This window comes from Pristiophorus japonicus, chromosome 16 (genome assembly GCF_044704955.1).
Source record: "Pristiophorus japonicus isolate sPriJap1 chromosome 16, sPriJap1.hap1, whole genome shotgun sequence".
Classification (NCBI taxonomy): Eukaryota; Metazoa; Chordata; class Chondrichthyes; family Pristiophoridae; genus Pristiophorus; species Pristiophorus japonicus.
In genome coordinates this window covers 110,584,283-110,597,488 of record NC_091992.1, presented here as the reverse complement: position 1 = coordinate 110,597,488, position 13,206 = coordinate 110,584,283, and positions in this window count along the sequence as shown.

The window sequence follows — 13,206 nt, the reverse complement described above, 5'->3', positions numbered from 1 at the left end:
TAAATGATTTGTGTACTTGAGCTCGCAAAACTTTTTTCTAGATAGTGAGACAACTGTGTCTCACTTCTGCCTCAGTTGAGATCACTGACACCGCAGAGACCTTAGCACCTCTGTCTGCATCCCATGAGGAGGAGGAGATTTGGTTCTGTGTGTATCTTGAATGTTCACATGGATGCAGTGTAAGGTCTGGCTTTAATTTTATCAGCCCCCGTTCTATGTTTGAAAACTCATCTCAAAGTGCATCAAAAACAAAGAACTGTCAATCTCCTGCACTAATGATGCTCCTTTACTTGAGCAGAAATCCTAATTTACCCTTTTTGCCTGCTATGTTCAAGTTTTCGGGTCGGTCTTGTGAAGGAACTGAAGTAAGAGACCAGCCAAAAAGGGATGAGTTCACAGGTGTTTCAATGAAGGACCTAATATTCCAGATCCTGAACAACATCTTGAAGGGTGGAAGATGCCTGTGCGTGGATTTTTTTTAACGTGTGGTTGGAGTTCTCACTGTATTAAAAATAGAAGTCTTTATGTTCCATTCTCCTTATGCTTTTTGAGGACTAGCTTTTCGAGGCAGCAACTTAGAAGTGGTTTGGGTTATGAGACAGAAACCGCAGTTTGTTTCCCAGGACATGAAAGTATTGCAAGAGTTAAAATATTTGGAGATGCTGGTACTGCGTAGGGTCACAGTATTCAGCTCAAATTTCAGCCTTTGTTGGTGAGGTCTGTGTGGTATTGATACTGCTGCATTAAATGGCAATAGTGAGCCTGTCTTCTCACTCCAACATCTGTTCAAATGATTCTAATACGGTATTGAGCGAGGGAATAAAGCCTAATCCTGCTTTAGTCAATAACAAATCTAGTGCCGACATTCAGATATAATTAAATGAAAAATAGCTTTCCCATAAGATTGGAGCATACCTTTGTTCCTTCCTTTGGTGGCACTGACATCAAAGGTGGTGGTATTGAAAACCAAACAAAACCGAATCAAAAACAAACCAAAAAAGAATTAAAAAAAATATTTCATTATATAACCAGTAAAATAACAACAAATTCTCATGTTATGTTCACCATATACTCAGAACTACCCTCCGTGTTATCGGGTAATCTTTAACCTCTTCAGTTGTTTGACCTGAATGCTGGGCATCTGTGGGAGAGTTGGCATGTTCAAAGACTCCAGAGCCCAAGTTTGCAATTTTGCCCATTTTTATTTAGTCTAATTTGATTGTGCTCATCAAAGTGAGGGATACTTGAGCTGGGGAAAGGGAACTCTTCCTATTTCAGGCACCCAGGTTAGTTGGAGCACAGCCAGGTACAGACCGCAGTTCCCTCTGCCCTGCCCCGACATTCTGCATCTACCCAGCTCCCTCTGCCCTGTCCCAACACTCTGCATGTACCCAGCTCTCTCTGCCCTGCCCCAACACTCTGCATCTACCCAGCTCCCTCTGCCCTGCCCTGACACTGTGCATCTGCCCAGCTCCCTCTGCCCTGCCCCAACACTCTGCATCTACCCAGCTCCCTCTGCCTGCCCTGACACTGTGCATCTACCCAGCTCCCTCTGCCCTGCCCCAACACTCTGCATCTACCCAGCTCCCTCTGCCCTGCCCCGAATACTCTGCATCTACCCAGCTCCTTCTGCCCTGCCCCAACACTCTGCATCTACCCAGCTCCCTCTGCCCTGCCCCGACATTCTGCATCTACCCAGCTCCCTCTGCCCTGCCCCGACATTCTGCATCTACCCAGCTCCCTCTGTCCTGCCCTGACATTCTGCATCTACCCAGCTCCCTCTGCACTGCCCTGACATTCTGCACCTACCCAGCTCCCTCTCCCCTGCCCCAACACTCTGCATCTACCCAGCTCCCTCTGCCCTGCCCCAACACTCTGCATCTACCCAGCTCCCTCTGCCCTGCCCCGACATTCTGCATCTACCCAGCTCCCTCTGCCCTGCCCCGACATTCTGCATCTACCCAGCTCCCTCTGTCCTGCCCTGACATTCTGCATCTACCCAGCTCCCTCTGCACTGCCCTGACATTCTGCACCTACCCAGCTCCCTCTCCCCTGCCCCAACACTCTGCATCTACCCAGCTCCCTCTGCCCTGCCCCAACACTCTGCATCTACCCAGCTCCCTCTGCCCTGCCCCAACACTCTGCATCTACCCAGCTCCCTCTGCCCTGCCCCAACACTCTGCATCTACCCAGCTCCCTCTGCCCTGCCCCAACACTCTGCATCTACCCAGCTCCCTCTGCCCTGCCCCAACACTCTGTATCTACCCAGCTCCCTCTGCCCTGCCCCGACATTCTGCATCTACCCAGCTCCCTCTGCCCTGCCCCGACATTCTGCATCTACCCAGCTCCCTCTGCCCTGCCCCGACATTCTGCATCTACCCAGCTCCCTCTCCCCTGCCCTGACACTGTGCATCTACCCAGCTCCCTCTGCCCTGCCCCAACACTCTGCATCTGCCCAGCTCCCTCTGCCCTGCCCCAACACTCTGCATCTACCCAGCTCCCTCTGCCCTGCCCTGACACTCTGCATCTACCCAGCTCCCTCTGCCCTGCCCTGACACTCTGCATCTGCCCGGCTCCCTCTGCCCTGCCCTGACACTCTGCATCTACCCAGCTCCCTCTGCCCTGCCCCGAACACTCTGCATCTACCCAGCTCCCTCTGCCCTGCCCCGACACTGTGCATCTACCCAGCTCCCTCTGCCCTGCCCCAACACTCTGCATCTACCCAGCTCCCTCTGCCCTGCCCCGACACTGTGCATCTACCCAGCTCCCTCTGCCCTGCCCTGACACTGTGCATCTACCCAGCTCCCTCTGCCCTGCCCTGACACTCTGCATGTACCCAGCTCCCTCTGCCCTGCCCTGACACTCTGCATCTACCCAGCTCCCTCTGCCCTGCCCTGACACTCTGCATCTGCCCGGCTCCCTCTGCCCTGCCCTGACACTCTGCATCTACCCAGCTCCCTCTGCCCTGCCCTGACACTGTGCATCTGCCCAGCTCCCTCTGCCCTGCCCCAACACTCTGCATCTACCCAGCTCCCTCTGCCCTGCCCTGACACTGAGCATCTACCCAGCTCCCTCTGCCCTGCCCTGACACTCTGCATCTACCCAGCTCCCTCTGCCCTGCCCTGACACTCTGCATCTGCCCGGCTCCCTCTGCCCTGCCCTGACACTCTGCATCTACCCAGCTCCCTCTGCCCTGCCCCGAACACTGTGCATCTACCCAGCTCCCTCTGCCCTGCCCCGACACTGTGCATCTACCCAGCTCCCTCTGCCCTGCCCCAACACTCTGCATCTACCCAGCTCCCTCTGCCCTGCCCCGACACTGTGCATCTACCCTGCTCCCTCTGCCCTGCCCTGACACTCTGCATCTACCCAGCTCCCTCTGCCCTGCCCTGACACTGAGCATCTACCCAGCTCCCTCTGCCCTGCCCCGAACACTCTGCATCTACCCAGCTCCCTCTGCCCTGCCCTGACACTGTGCATCTGCCCAGCTCCCTCTGCCCTGCCCCAACACTCTGCATCTACCCAGCTCCCTCTGCCCTGCCCTGACACTGAGCATCTACCCAGCTCCCTCTGCCCCAACACTCTGCATCTACCCAGCTCCCTCTGCCTGCCCCAACATTCTGCATCTACCCAGCTCCCTCTGCCCTGCCCTGACACTGAGCATCTCCCCATCTCCCTGCTGCACCAGTGTGACATTTGTTCCATTTCATGCACTCGTCATCCCGTGGCTTCTCTGAGTTCGATTTCCAATTAGTGCCGAACTAGAGACAGTTTTTGTGCTGTTGGAACATTTCCACGAGGAACTGGATTGAGACTGTTCAAACCCATTTCACATAGGATCCTAACAGCGTGCAGTGAACTTTATTCCATCCATTGAGCCTGTATTTAAATGTAGTTCCCAGAGATCAAGCCAGTCTCTAAATCATTGGGCTGCCAAGATCCTTTGATATCACTCCAGTCTTTTTAAAGTCTGAATGTTTCTGAACAAAATCATAGAATCGTACAAGCACAGACAATTGCCATTCAGCCCATCGTGCCTATGCCAAAAAGTTTGAATAATTGTTGCAAAGTGATTTATGTGCAATGTAGGAGATTATCCAAGAGCCTGCCTTTTATATTGCTCGAACACAATATCCTATTTGGGTTTGTACCCTTCCCTATCACCTTGTCATATTCTAACAGATTAAGGACCTCTCTGGGTATTATTTGTTCAGAAAATTCAACTGGCTGAATCAATAATGAGAGATTTTTTTTTTAAATGATGTGTTCAAATTTTGTGAAATGCATTAGTCTGAAGTATGGATTGAAAAGGGACTTTTAATAGTACATTCTTTGGTTGTATAAAGTGATGAGCTCCCTGTTCCCAGATTGAGTCTCATGTTAAGTGCTAGCCATGTTATGCAGCATATACGTTGACTGCTGCTGTATTTTCCAACTGTGCAGTCTGAACTAGATGAATTGGGATAATTTTGAAGATTCAACAAATTAACCCAAACTTATCTGATTTGTGTCTTCCAATAAGGTTCACTGTTTTCTTTCCTGTCTCCCCCGTTTGTGTCCTAATTTTTATAAAGCACAAAGTGTAGAATCACAAAGTATTTCTTTCATCATAGTTTTCTCATAGTAAACAAAAAATAACTAATGGTTTGTGTGGTATTTGTAATTAACTTACATTAGTAACGAGTTAGAAGAAACCACAGAGCTTCAAAACCCCCGCCATTTTATGTATGCAGCAGTTGTTCAGCATAAAGACATTTCCAAGTCAGAAACTGAGAACTTCCTATACTTAAATAAAAACAGAAAATGCTGGAAATACTCAGCAAGCCCATTTAAAACTGAGATGAGGAGGAATTTCTTCTCTCAGGGGGTTGTAAATCTGTGGATTTCGCTGCCTCAGAGAGCTGTGGAAGCTGGGTCATTGAATAAATTTAAGACAGAGATAGACTGTTTCTTAACCGATAAGGGAATAAGGGGTTATGGGGAGCGGGCAGAGAAGTGGATCCGAGTCCATGATCGAATCAGCTATGATCGTATTGAATGGCGGAGCAGGCTTGAGGGGCCGTATGGCCTACTCCTGCTCCTATTTCTTATGTTCTTATGTTCTTGTCAGTGCAGCATCTGCGAAGAGAGAAACAGAGTTAACGTTTCAGGTCGATGACCTTTCGTCAGTACTTTGCTTTTGTATTAGTGTTCAATTCACTTCCTGCACTTAACTATGCATATAAAGTTACACCAGTATTGATACAGTTTGTACGGTTTAATTTTTGGTAATTCTCAATTCTCAAAGATTTAAGGTAAGCCAACTGTATCTCATGGCTTTATACATATTGTTCTTGAGTATCGTTTCCCAAATCCAAATTAGACTTTGTAGCAGGCTGTGTTTTTTTTCCCTCTCTTGGGGGGTTTCACTTTATTTCAACAAGTGTAAGAATGCATCTGGAAAGCTGTGGAAATAATGGGCCCAAATTTGGCCAGTAGAGATTTCTGGCATACTCACCAGAGGTGCGCCGCTTTTGTAGAACGATTAGGGCGCCAAAAATCTTCAGGCCGAGTTTGGCTGCTCCCTAGCCTCTCCTCGATGGTGGTGCAGCGTGGCAACTGGATTCGGGGGCGGAGCCAGGTCCCGGTGCTGAAAACAGTGCTGGGACCTCTGCACATGTGCGCTAGAGTGTGCGCGCATGTGCAGTAGCTCCTTGCCCCCAGAATTTCTGCATGTGCTCTGCAGGCTGTGTGGGAGGGGCCCGAAGCGCACCGCCGCTATCCCTGGCCAAATGTGCTCTCTCATCGGCGGCCAGAGTGTGCTCTGCAGGCTGTGTCATCTGATTGTGTTCTTCCCTTTTCCACGTGGTGCTCCATGTACCAGATTAGACTGAACTTAACCATGCAGTTAGAGAGATACTGGACCTGAGCTTTGGGTTATTCATTATAAATTTACTGCAAATTTACACTTCAATATATAGACTAGAAGGTTCCAGATTCAATTTTGAGTCTCTGTTGAGCTGGCTAGTCTTGGCTAAGGCATCAATTGACCTTGAGCTAGTAAAAGGAAAAACCATCCACATCTCTAATTGCTAATTGCGTGGACATTAGCGTTGAGAACAGGTTCAGAATTGGCTGATGGCTTGCTGGCACTTGCTGTCTGGACATGGACATGTATATGGGAGGGGCCCAAAGCGCACCGCCCCTATCCCTGGCCAAATGGGCTCCCTCATCGGTGGCCTGCTGCCTTCCCTTCACATAAAGGTAGGACTTCTATTTTTTATTTGTTATTGATTGATTGCTTATTACTTTGGTTTTGGTGCTTTAGATGCAGGGTTCCTTCTATTTTTTCTTAATTAATTGCTCATTACTTTTTTGTGCTTTGCTTGGTGCTTTGTAAGCCTTGGTGCTAGGTGCAGGTCCTCTCAGCTTCCTTGTATTTTTTATTTGTTATTGAATGCTTATTTTTGTGCTTTGTTTAGTGCTTGCTGCTTTAAATGTACTTACCTGCGCTGATTTCTGAACTCTCCGCAAGGTTTTTCTGTGCAGCCACAAGTGGCCACATACGCTGGCCTAAGTTAGTTTGGAGCAACTATTAGCTGTCCAAACGAGCTTAAATGGCCAAAACAGGCGTAGGTGGCTGGTAACTCCCCCTTTTGAAAAAAAACACTAAACAAAAAAATTCCTAACTAACTCACTTACACTGGCGCAAATTAAATATGCAGAATTGCGATTTTTAAGATACTCCAAAAAAATCAAGTTGCTCCAAAAAAAACGGAGCAACTCCTGGCCAAATTTGGGCCCAATGAAGTACAGTACTTGTTCTTGTTTGAGATTGGGAAAACTCATTAAACACACGTGTGACTTTGGTAGAGAGATACATACATTGAAGTTGTGAATTTGCTTGTACCTGTAGCCACTATAATGACAGATGCACATATATTGTTCTGTCTCACACACTGTCGTTATAACTATTTATGGTGCACATTTATACATGAAATATACAAAACTATCTCGTTCTATTCCATGTAGAATATCAACATTTATCATCAGCTTTCTCAAAGCCTGTATACCAAGTGTAATATGTGGCCCCTGAAGCCTGGTACTCTGGCTCTCCCAAGCCTTGACAATTCAGTCCTATTTGTGCTTAATTCTTATTTGCATGTTTGCCTGGTTTTATTTCTGTGGGCTTGGGCTTTGGTAGTTTTTATTTAGCGCTAATGCTTTATTGCTGGATAAATACTAAATCAGAACACCAAGATCTGTTAGTATCAGCGACTCAAAATGTGTGTAAATTAATGATAACATAAACTTAAACTTCATATGTACCCTCCCAGACTCCATGGTTCACATGTATGCAGCCCAAAAGACAAAATCTTGGACATCCTCTTGTACATCCATAGTTATTCCTGTAAACACGAACAACAGTGTTGTTTTTGTTAAATATAAATCTTTGCAGCTATTTCATTAAACTTTGGATGAAAGACTTTGATGTATAAGGCACTTCATCAGAAAAGTCTCAAAAAGCTCCATAATGTACCGTATTTTGAAATGCAGCAGTGTATGTATGCAAACATCGCTCCTATTTTCTACACAGCTAGATGGTACAAATAACAATGAGATGAATTGCCATAAATCTGTTTTTGGTAGTGTTGGTTGAGGAAGAAATGTTTCCAAACCTTTCAACATTCTCCTGAGCCACAGGCAATTAGGACCTTATCCACTTCTGACAAAGCAGTTCTCCATCAACTGGAGTGTCAGTTTATATCATTAGCTCAAGTCCGAGGGAATGAAAGAAAGAAAGACTTGCATTTATATAGCACCTTTCATGACCTCAGGATGTCCCAAAGCACTTCACAGCCAATGAGGTACTCTTGAAGTGTAGTCACTGTTGTAATGTAGGAAATGCAGTCAATTTGAACACAGCAAACTCCCATAAACAGCAACAAATAATCTGTTTTTTTTGTGATGTTGATTGAGAGATAAATATTGGCCAGGACATTGGTTGATAACTTCCCTGCTCCTCTTCAAAATAGTGCTATGGGATCCTTTACATCCACCTGCGAGCAGACGGGACCTTGGTTTAACGTCTTATCTGAAAGACGGCACCTCCGACAGTGCAGCACTCCCTCAAGTACTGCACTGAGTGCCAGCCTAGATTTTTGTGCTGAGGTATCTGAAGTGGGATTTGATGCCACCACCATCTGACTCCAAGGTGAGGGTGTTAGCAACTGACTCAAGGTGACTAGCTCATAAACTGAAGCTAAAACTCGTATCCAAATCAAACATTGTACTTTTCAGGTAAGATGGATTATATTTCCATTAATTTGCACATTGTCCCACCAAGCTCAGGATAGTCACCCTGTGACTGGCCAATAACATAATGCTACCTTGTTTTGAATCATATTTCTTGTGTAGCTGTCAGTGCCAGTTAAAACGATTCTGTTATCGTGGTCAACGTTTCACACTCAGAAATTGTGCCAAAGTTGTATTTATGCAAAGGTGGCAGGTCTAATAAGTTTTCAGCATATCAGAATGCTGCACTGAATTAATTAATTTCTTGTTGAGTAAATTAATCTCATTGCTTTAATGCGACAACATCATGAAAATGTTCTTGATGAACCTTTTCTTGTTTGCTTGCATGATGCAGTGACTAAAATGATCTCAAGATGCCTTGTTATGTTAATTATGTAGGGGAATATGTGCTCTTTTATCATCAGTGAGACATTATATGTCTGTTTTATTGATGAGAACATCCTCTTAGGTGTAGAAAGATTGTCCTGCAGATTTCAATAAACATTCCTGCAGATTATACCAAAACCCTCTCGAATTTACAAACCAGCACTCAGTATCAGAAACTTGGCCCACTGATTCACCTCTCAGACATGGAGTAATGAAAGTGTGGGGAATCTAAAGGGAAGGGAATTATTTAAAATATTTTACAATAGGATTTATCAAATTCATTGGCAAACTTCAATTTTAAAAAAAAGTGATTTGATGCAATTAATTCCAAACGAATAATTTACACTCATAGGCACGACAATAGGCATCTATAAAACATAGGAAATGATGTCAAAGATCTCATTTCAAGAATTACCCATTCTATGTAGCACCATGGAAGCTGTTTTTTTTCTTTATGAAATATTGGGCTAAATTTTTCCCAAAGCTGTTTTTTGGCGTACTTCAAGAGTTACACCCGTTTATTTGGGGCCCAACTACGGCAAAAAAAAATCATCCAACTTTCCCTGTTTGAATTGTTGATTTTGGCACCGCCTAGCCTGTCCTTTAGCTTTGGGGGTGGAGCCTAAGATCTGCACCAAAAAGATCGGGTTGCCAGGGTAACGAGGGACACACTGCGGGCTGAGGCTGGAAAGTGAAACATACAATACATTTTGGCCAGCTCTCAGCAACCTGCACAAGCACCTTACACGTTGCAGCAGCTTACCATCATTAAATTATTAAAGTGTTTGTGCCAAATCCCCACCCCTCCTGGTGCCGCTCCCAAACCTGGCCGAAAGCTTTCCTCCCTTCCACCCGGTGCCGGTTACCGCTCCTAACCCTGGCCGAAGGACCTCTCCCCCTCTCCCCCCCTCCCCTCCCCCTTCTCTGCTGCTGCTGCTGCTGCTGCTGTCCGGGCCGTGGAACTGCATCTGCTGCTCTGATTTTCTGACCTGCGTCAATTTTGTTAACTGCCCAGAAGGTTATTCCAGAGTGGTCACATAAGCTGTCCTAAGAAAAATTGGAGTAAATCGGAGCTGGCCAAACTTGCCAAAAATAGCCAGAATTGGCGTGGGTAGCAGGTTACGCCCACAATGACGCAAAAAAAAACTAACCCCAAAAAAATCGTAACTAACTGAGTTACACTGGCACAGAAACTTTGGGGAAACTTGGATATTTTAATTGCCAAAAAAAGCAGTGCGTGCCAAGAAAACGGCGCAGATCACTGGGGAAAATTGAGCCGATTAACTTGTCATCATCCAGACATTTTGATCGTCCCTACACTCCTCAGGAATAATGAGAGATGTAATAAGCCATCACATCTGCCCCTTTGCAACACTGTGCCTGGGGAACAGGGAACAGGGCTACACCCCCCACCCCAAGCCTCCCCAAACTACACTACCCCCAAAATAGGGAGTAGGGGGAAATCCTGGAGCGACTCCATAAAAATTTGTTGTATTTGATTTCATAAACAAAGTATTTTTTGGCTAGTAAAGTTTAACATTATATATTGTTAGTAATTAGCAGCACTACTGGATACTCTACCCGCACTTAATATCTGAGTGGCTGACACCTCCTGATTGGCATTCTTTTGGTCCTGGATTCTAATCACAGGAGACTGTATGAAACCACTTACTGTCGGAGCCGGCAGCTGATTATCAATTGAATAGCTCTCTAATGAAATTGAGGTCTGAAATGGTGGGTCTTCTGGAAGCTGTGGGAATAAAATTAAAACTACATTTCTGCGACAAGGCAAGGACATTTTACAAATGTTATATTAATAAGTCGATTCGAGGGAGTCTGTTGCACTTTCCTGTACTTACCATCTTCTCTAAAAGTGTTGAAAAGATTTGAGGTACCGATAGCTTTAAGCCTGAATCTGTAAGAACTGGGAATGAAAATGAAGTTTAAAACAAGCATTAAAATATCTTCTCACAAACAAGTGAGTTTGTGACACAGTACATAGCAGGCTCCTGCAAAACTAATTGGAAAAAATCTTTGCAAAACACTTCATCCAACTGATCGATTTGAAAGATCTAGACTAACATCCAACACAGGAATTCTGGAATAATTGATAACAGAAGCCTTGTGATGAGACTGTCTGGTTAAAAGGCCTTTTGCTGTACTATGTATTGTCCAAATTTTCCACAGCAAAGAAATCTAATTTTACTCAAAGAAGAAAATGTGTCACTTAATTGATTAGTGTCATTAAAATTCTTTGACAAACCCAACCACTTTCATCAGCTCTGTAACCCATCACCAATAGACCCATCAATAGTGACAAATTAATGTGCAGGCTAAGGAAATCAATTCTGTGTGAAGAGGTGCCCTTTCTGTGCCTGTCATTTGCAGATCAATGAGACCTGCTTTTAATTCCAAACAGTTCAGACAGTTAATTAGGAAAAATAACTGGCTGTTTTGTTTTCTTATTGCCATTGGCTTTGTGGTAATTACAATTCAGCATTCGGGCCCCAATTGGACCATCAAGTGCTGAAGCACCCCATGTGTTACAATGATGTATTAGCAGGAGCACAGTGTCCATACAAAGGACGTGGATAATGTAGGATTAACTGGCTTGGAAATGGATTTATATACATTTTGTGTTCATGTCTACCATTAGGGGCATGTATTGCTTTGCTAAACCTTTATTCATCACTGGTGAGGCTCCAGCTGGAGTACTGTGTCCACTTCTGGGCACCACATTTTTAAGAAGGATGTCAAGGGCTTAGAGAAGATGCAGAGGAGATTTACGAGAATGGTACCAGGGATGCAGGACTTCAGTTACATGATGAGACTAGAGAAGCTAGAAAATAACATTCACGCCACAAAAGTGCCAGGCAATGAGCGTCTCCAACAAGAGGCTAATCACCTCCCCTTGAAATTCAATGGCAATACCATCACCGAATCCCCCACTATCGACATCCTGGGGATCAACATTGACCAGAAACTTAACTGGACCAGCCACATAAATACTGTGGCTAAAGGAGCATATCAGAAGCTGGGTATTCTGCATTGAGTGACTCACCTCCTGACTTCCCAAAGCCTTTACATTATCTACAAGGCACAAGTTAGAGTGTGATGGAATACTCTCCATTTGCCTGGATGAGTGCAGCTCCAAAAACACTCAAGAAGCTTGTCACCTTCCTGGACAAAGCAGCCTGCTTGATTGGCATCCCATCCACCACCTTAACTATTCACTCCCTCCACCACGGTTGCACTGTGCCTGCAGTGTGTACCATTTACAAGATGCACTGCAGCAACTTGCCAAAGCTTATTCGATAGCACCTCCCAAACCTGCAACCTCTACCACCTAGAAGGACAAGGACAGAAGGTGCATGGGAACACCATCACCTGCAAGTTCCCCTCCAAGTCACACATCATCCTAACTTGGAAATATATCACCGTTCCTTCATCGTCGCTTGGTCAAAATCCTGCAACTCCCTCCCTAACAGCATTGTGGGAGCACCTTCACCACACGGACTGCAGCGGTTCACCATCTTCTCATGAATGCATTTTTTAGTAAAAGCTGAGGCTGTTCTCCTTAGATCAGTGAATGTTTCAGGAGAAATGTAATAGGGATGTTCAAAATCATGAAAGATTTTGCTTGAGTAAATAAGGAAAAACTGTTTCCATTGACAGAAAAGTCAGTAACCAGAGGACACACATTTAAGATAATTGGCAAAAGAACCAGGGGTAAGATGAGGTGAACATTTTTCTCAGGGATACTGTTGCTATTATTTCGCAAACGAGGAAAAAATTCAAGTTGCTGCAACTGAAGAAAGTTATTGCAAACTGTCTTACTAGCATTAAATTCAGAGATAACAGTAAAGAGTCTGAGCAGGCCTATTTTCTTTTGCCTTGCCAAGTGGTGTGGTAGCTAATATACCAATTATTGAAAGCACCCTCGCAGCAGCTTATCTTAACATGAAATGGCCAGTATTTGAAAACAGAGAATAACATTGCAATATACTGTCCGTGACTTATTCACCAGTAGTCAGCATCTTAACCCTTATTCCCCTGCCCCCTCCCAAGAATAAACATAATGCACAGTGCCTCTCGAGTGCCTCAATCTTTTTAGGGTAAAAATCCATCTGCTCTCTTACCCATTCACTTGTGCGCCACTACCATTACTGTACTCACTGTGCCACCAAGTTCTCGTGGGGAAAATAGCAAAGAACAGCAATTTCTCTCAAGCTGTCAGGCATCTGGAAAGCTCTATTGGATCTCTGAATGATCCATTACAAGGAATGAGTCACCAGCCACTGTCTTAGTCAAGGTAAGGTATACAGTGTAGAAGCACTTAAAGAAAAGATAATTGTAAAAACAGGTAAGGAGTTCATTAAAATTCATTAGAAGTTCATTGGAAGGAAAGATGTGTGTGGCTATGGGGAAAGAGCGGGGGAATGGAATTAATTGGATAGTTCTTTCAAAGAACAATGGGCCGAATGGCCTCCTTCTGTGCTGTAAGGTTCTATGATTCGAGACAGTATCTACAATGTCTCCTGACAT